This window comes from Manis javanica, chromosome 17 (assembly GCF_040802235.1).
Source record: "Manis javanica isolate MJ-LG chromosome 17, MJ_LKY, whole genome shotgun sequence".
Taxonomy (NCBI): Eukaryota; Metazoa; Chordata; class Mammalia; order Pholidota; family Manidae; genus Manis; species Manis javanica.
The window spans coordinates 12,716,936-12,724,140 of record NC_133172.1 but is presented as its reverse complement, the minus strand read 5'-3'; positions in this window follow the sequence as shown (position 1 = coordinate 12,724,140).

Genomic DNA, 7,205 nt, shown 5'->3' with positions numbered 1-7,205 from the left:
TTATGTAAGCAGAGATGCCAAGCTTTATCTACCTATTACAGATGCCATCAAAAGGGTTGGCTGAGACTATGAAGTCAGCTAGAGGCCTCCGTTCTGCTGTTCTTTCAATGTGACCCTCACATGCCACCACTGAGATGTCATCTGTTCCCCACCCCTAGAATATGGGTGGAATTTGTAACTGCTGTGACCAATTGGATGCAGTGGAAGTGATGGGGCGTGACTTCCAATGCAAGGTCATAAAAGGTCGTCAAAGGCAGTACAGTTTCCACCTGGCCCTTTCTCAGGACACTTTGTCCACCCTCCACTTGTTGATTCCCCATGAGACTGGTTCCAGCAACCCAGTCTCATCCCTCCTGGAGAATCCCGTGGAGAATTCCATCGGCTTTTCCTGAGCAACCTCAACGCCAGCACAAGCATGGGCCAGAGCCCTGGGCAGAAGGCCGATGCCAGGCTTTCCTCCCAAAGTTCTAGGGTAACACCTCAGCTGAGCCTGAATCCTGGTGTTTGTGGCCCCCAACAAGGCAGAGGAGCATCCTTTATCTCCATGTGTGAGCTCAAGGACGTCCCTTCCCTCAGCTGCAAAGGTGTAATACAGGCAAAGAACCCGAATCTTAGACACAGTAATCTCACCCCTCCCTGGCCCCCAGCCTCTCTTACCCTAAGCACCAGGGCCTTACACACACACTATGCCTACCTGGAGTTGAGGCAGAGATGATGGGACAGGGGAAGAAGGTGATTGCTTGGCTGTTTGGCGGCCCCAACCCACACATCCATGCCCCCACACATAGGAACTAGTTATCCCATCCACTCTTCACAAAACAGCTTCACTCCAGACATGCCCTGACTGGGCCCGTCAGCACAGCAGAGGAACACCAAGGCGTGGGCTGACGGGAAGGACATTTCCCTCCATGGCACCCAGCCTTCCTGCCTTACCGCCCCAGGCATTGGTTGCTCCAGTCACTTTATCAGTACTGTCTCATTTAATCTTAAAAACTGTTAACGAAAAATGTGCGAGAGGGGAGTCTGGCCCCATCCTTCCATTGCCCCAGTGAGGGCTTAAACAAAAGCAGGGCTGCCCTGTACACAGATGTTCATAGCACCACCACTCACAACAGCCAAAGGTGGACCCAATTCATGTGTCAAACAACTGATGAAGGGGTAAACAAAATGTGGTATTTCTATGCAGTAGAATATTATTCAGCCATAAAAAGCAGTTTCCTTTGAGGCTGATGAAAATGTTTGGGATCATTTGTGCAACATTGTGATTGTACTAAATGCTATTGAACTGTATACTTTAAAAGAGTTAGTGGTTAATTTAATGTTATGTGAATTTTACCTTAAAAAAAAAGAAGCATAATAGCACAGATAGCCATTGGGCCAGAAACAGTAGAACTTTATTTTTAGCTCAGTTTTTAAAGGATAAGATCAGAGTAGGGAGATATTTTGGAGTCACACAGCAGAGAGGTGGAGGGCTGAACTGGCCCTTTCAACTTGGAGAAGGGACAGGAGGGATGGGGAATGGGGTGCAGATGTGGACAAGCAAGGGAGGAGGGGGACACCTAGGTTCCGCTGCTGTCCTGGGTAACCTCAGATCTGCATCATTTGGGACTCAGGCTCCCTAACTGTCCTAGGGATGGTGGGGACACTAAGTTATTGAAGATATATTCCTGGCCCTGAAACGTGAAGGTTTAACCCTCATCAACAGTGCAGGTCATCTGGGGATGAATGGAGACTACAGCAGGCTAGAAGAAGGAGAGACTGCAGGAGGGACTTTCCACAGGGTAGAGTGAGCAGGGAGCAGTCAGAGGGCTCCCACAGGTTCGTTGTGGGCAGAGGCTGGGGCAGCATCCCTTCTCCCCTCCCTTTGGGGCAGGAAGCAGAGTTGGAACAGAGGCGGCAGTCTCCCCGGCCCATTCTTGCACCGTGTGAGGTCCATGGCTTCCAGGGCCGAGGGGTAGCCCAAGAAGTTCTGCAGAATCGAAGTGAAGAGGAAGATCTCTACATGGGCCAAGCTCTCACCTAGACAGACGAGGTTTCCTGAAGGCACAAAGTGGGGTGTGTCCCTGTGGGAGCCTCCAGGGCACCTGTTGCTCCGCCCCTGCTCCCCGAGAGCATTTGCATGCTCATTTACATAGATTTACATGTGAGGTACGTCTCTCCTGGTCCTCGATACCAACAACAACCGTGTGTAGTGTGTGCGTGTGTATGTCTATCTCAGGACCACCTCTTCTCAGCCTGTCTCGCACCATGCCCTCCTGTCTCTCTTGGTCTCATCTCACCTGTCTGAAGTCTCTTTCTCCATGTATTTCGGGTTAATTATTTTTTTCAACTAAGCCAGTTTATGAGACAATGTGAAAACATTGGAAAAATCCCCATTAGTGTGCCGTGGGTGTGAGGAATCATGAGAGAGAAGTAGGGGGTAGCTCAGACCTCTGCCACCCAGTCCTGGACAGAGATGCAGTAGGTGGGCCCCCGTATCTGTCTAATTGGATGGTAAAATATCAAACTACTCCTGAAACATGCCACTGCACTAAGCTTCTCAGTGTCCCCACTCTCCAGTCACCCTGGCCATCCTCCAGCCCTTCAGACCTGCCCACAAGCAGCAGCTAACAGGGGAAGCCTCCCAGACCCACTTCCCACACTCCAAGTAGTGGCAGTTCTCACTGGTCAGCAGGCCGCATCATGCCGAATTCACATTTTGAATAGCACTCCTGCCTCTCATATTCCCACCCATACCTCCCTGCAGGTTGGGGCCAATCTCTCCTCAAGAGTCCCATCGAGACAAGCCCTCAGGATCCACTCCAGCACAGGCTTAACCAAGGGTGGGCAGCACATGTGTCTGGGCTGGGCCGTGGTTCCAACTGCGCCCCATTGAAGCGCAGCCTCACTGAGAAAGGGCGGGGTCGAGAGAGCTGAATCTGGATAGGACTTGCTTTGTCCAGTGAAGCGAGGGTGAAACCGATGTGTACCCTGCTGTCTTCCTGTTTCTGCATGTGTCAGGACAGAGTCTCCAGTAGCGCCCATCTCAGTGGGGCTGTGACGGCCTGGGATGGGTATGTTGGGTGAGCAGTAAGGTTTGACTTTGAGCTGCTGAGTTGTGCTGGTTGTTTATCACTGCCACGTGTGCCCTGATTACCATAGGCTGTGACTTCCTACAGCCCCTTGGGCAAGCCCTCCTGGGCCTCTCTTGTTTCAGTTGTGCAACAGGCTGTATGGTCAACACTAAGACATTTACTATTTTTTTTTTTTCTGACTAAATAAATCTTTATTCCCAGTAAAAGAAATACTAGACAGAAATATTCATCTTTTTTGGATACTCAAATTACTTTGGACATCACATTACTCTTTTGATCATATTTTTCACTTTTTCTCCATTTTCTCACTATATCCAAGAAAATCCTGTTAGAACATTTTTTTTTTTTTGAGAGGGCATCTCTCATATTTATTGATCAAATGGTTGTTAACAACAATAAAATTCAGTATAGGGGGGTCAACGCTCAATGTACAATCATTAATCCATCTCAAGCCTAATTCTCGTCAGTCTCCAATCTTCTGAAGCATAACGAACAAGTTCTTACATGGTGAACGAATTCTTACATAGTGAATAAATTCTTACATGGTGAACAGTACAAGGGCAGTCATCACAGAAACTTTCGGTTTTGATCACGCATTATGACCTATAAACAATCAGGTCAAATATGAATATTCGTTTGATTTTTGTACTTGATTTATATGTTGATCCCACATTTCTCCTATTATTATTATTATTTTTATTTTTAATAAAATGCTGAAGTGGTAGGTAGATGCAAGATAAAGGTAGAAAACATAGTTTAGTGCTGTAAGAGGGCAAATGTAGATGATCAGATGATCAGGTGTGTGCCTATGGACTAAGTATTAATCCAGGCTAGACAAGGGCAGCAAGACATCCACGGATGCAGAAGATTTCTCTCAAAGCAGGGGGGGTGAGGTTCTGAGCCTTACCTCTGTTGATCCCCAAATTCTCACCTGATGGCCCCCCTGCGACTGTGCCTGTCTTAGGTTGTTCCTCCCTTGAGGAATCTTACCCGTCTCTGGCTAACCAGTCATCTTCCGGGGCCATACAGGGAAATGTAAAGTTGGTAAGTGAGAGAGAAGCCATATTGTTTGCAAAGGTTAGCTTTTTACTTCTTTGCAGATTTATGCCCTGTGGCTTCTATGCCCAGCACTTGTCTCGAGGTATCTTTACCACCTGGAGGAATTATGATACTCGGTAAATTCGATATGAGGCACGAATTCTATTTAAGGGTTGTAATTAGGAAGGAAGAAGAAAAGCTATAGATGTAGCATATGGAAGGAAACATGGGAGGATTGATTGTTTCTTTGACATATCTTCTTGTGACATCTACTATTTTTTAAAACAGATCATAAGGGGAAAATAATTTGATCGTGTTGACAGGAGCTGAAAGATATTTGAGAATACTCAACATCAATCCTGATTAAAGTTTTTTAAAAATGAACAATCTGTTGTAAAAGTTATTTTCTTAATTCAATTCAAAATTGAGAAAACTGTGCTAGAGTAGCTTATAAAAACTCTGAAAAAAATCCCTATCCAGTATTAAGTTTAATAGAGAAAAAGAATATAGTCTCCTTAAGCAAGTAATTAGACAAGATTGCTCACAGTCACTACTATCATTTAACATGATCTGGAAGTGCTAGCCTGTGACATCAGGGAAAACATGATACATGGATTTAATGTAAGAAAGAGTTAAATTAAAATATCACTTGCAGATCAGTAATGTGGTATATTGACACATACTGTTATATTATAAAAGGAAAGCCACATACACACACAAGATAAAAAAACAAGTTGCAAATTGTAATGATATGAACATAAACACAGTGGGGGAAAGAGACAGGCACACACAACACAGATCTGCAAAGTGGTAGATGCTGGCATGAACCAGTCTAGTCAAGTTCTTTGTCAACCTCCAAGTGTTTTGTCAGGAGCCATGTGCTTTTGTAGACTGCAAAACGCTCTGTAAATGGTGTGATTTGTGACCGGATCATGCTTTGTAAACCATAAAGCACCTTACAATCACCTTATGTGCTTCATCATTACAAAAGTTCCTTCAAAACCATAGGGTATTTTTTTTTATTTTTGTATCATTAATCTACAATTACAGAAAGAACATTATGTTTACTAGGTTCCCCCCTTCACCAAGTCCCCCCCCCACATACCCCTTCACAATCACTGTCCATCTGCCTAGTAAGATGCTGTAAAATCACTACGTGTCTTCTCTGTGTTGCACAGCCGTCCCCGCGTCCCCCATGCACTATACATGCTAATCATAATGCACCCATAGGGTATTTTTATTGAATGAAAAATACTTTGTAAACTGTAAATTACCTTGTCAACTTTAAAAAGCTTCAGCAGCAGCAAACCTTTCTTACAAGGATTTTTTAAAATTTCTCAGACTAAGCAGGACCTTTGTTTTCACCCATCACCCAGCTATCTTCCAGCATGACTGCAACACCCTCAACCCTCCCCAGTTCCCACCCACCATAAATCCAGCTCACCTAAGACATCAGGGTTCTTAAGAAGGTATAGAAGCCCATAGCAGAGTGCTGCTAGAGATCTCTGTGCCAGCACAGAACAGCAAGGGCACCGTGTGGATAAAATTCTTATAGTGAAACCCAGTCTCAGGATCAGAGCACTCCTGGGGATGGACAATCCTTAATGTGACCCCTTGCAAAGTTTCAGGTCTTCTCTTCCCCCGACCCACTCCCATGTGGCTCTGTGACAGTTTTTCTTTTTCCTTATTTCCTTCCCCCCTTCCCCCTCTATTTAAGGCCAACAATGTAACAAAAGGGTGGGCTCTGGAGCTAAGCTGCCTGGTTTCAAACCCAGGCCTAGCATTTTACTAGCTGTGTGTCTTTGGCAAGGAACTTAATCTCTTTATGAGTTACTTCATCATCTGGAGTTGGTTTGACATCATGCATGTAGGTGCTCAATAAACATTAGGGATTAATATTTTGGGGTGGGTCTTATCTTCTCCGTCCTTAGGTGTCTCTGCTTTCCTGATTGGCCCTTGCAGCTCTCTGTCCAGGGCTGATACTGAAGATATTTAAAAACTATATGGCATTTGTCAGACCAATCAGAACAGACATGGGTCTCCGACCAATCAGAATGGGAGAGGGCGTGCAGGGACTCAGAGGCCCCCTGCTGGGCCACATGTGAACTCTTGGTTGCTACCTCTTAACAGGCATTCCAGGAGGAGGGCCTGGGTAAACTGAGGAAGGAATGGGGAGGGGGACGGGGGCAGTGGCTTTCTTACCAACCCAGAGGGAAGTATTTTAATATTTAAACAACACGTACGTGGTACCCAAATGTGCAAGCTTCGTTTGCCACCCAGCCCCAGTGCAGCTCTGCCCTTGCCTTGTCTGAGCGGAACAGAAGGAATCAGTGAAGTCCTTCAGGGAGTTGGGGTCCAGCGTTTTCCAGTGCTTCTCGATGTTCTCAGTGACAAAGTCTTCCGGTTCTTCAGTGTTGCTGCACAAGCCAGTGCGGATGCCAGCAAAGTGTTTTAAGACGCCGAAGAGGCGTTCAAACACCTACAGGGAAGCAGGGAAGACTTCTGAACGTGCGCTGCTCCCTGGATTGAAGCCGTGGGTGTGGAGGTTGTACCCTGCAAGGCACGGCAATGTCTGAAGGGCATCGTCCACCCACCCTTGGACTTGGGGAATGCACCTCCCAGATAAGCAGAACCAACACACATACTCAGCTGCGTGTGAACAGCTGCCTCAATAGCTCTTACATCTGCTGAGGTTCCTTCTCTCACAGTCCCTCCTTTAAGGAGGCCTGAATCCTACCCGCATTCTGACTCATCGCCTCACGCTGGAGGGCATTAGGGGGTGAAGTGTGTGCATAGAAACCTGACTTATTGATGCCTTCTTGCATCAGTGTTCGGAAGAGAAAGCATCTGATCCCTTTCCAGTGTCCACCTACCCGGATTTCTGGCCCAGTGTGGCATCTTTGGCCTCGTATGGCTGTAAAGGGAGCTGATAATAGAGAAAGAGTCATTCAATAAATGTAGCAGCCATAAGAATCTGGGGCCATGGTAACTGAAACGCTTGCCAAAGATGACGGAGCATATGATGTTGTTTGTGGTGGAGTGAAAGAGGAAGGTGGGACCCAGATAGGCCCCTCGGGATGAGAGGTCTGTCAT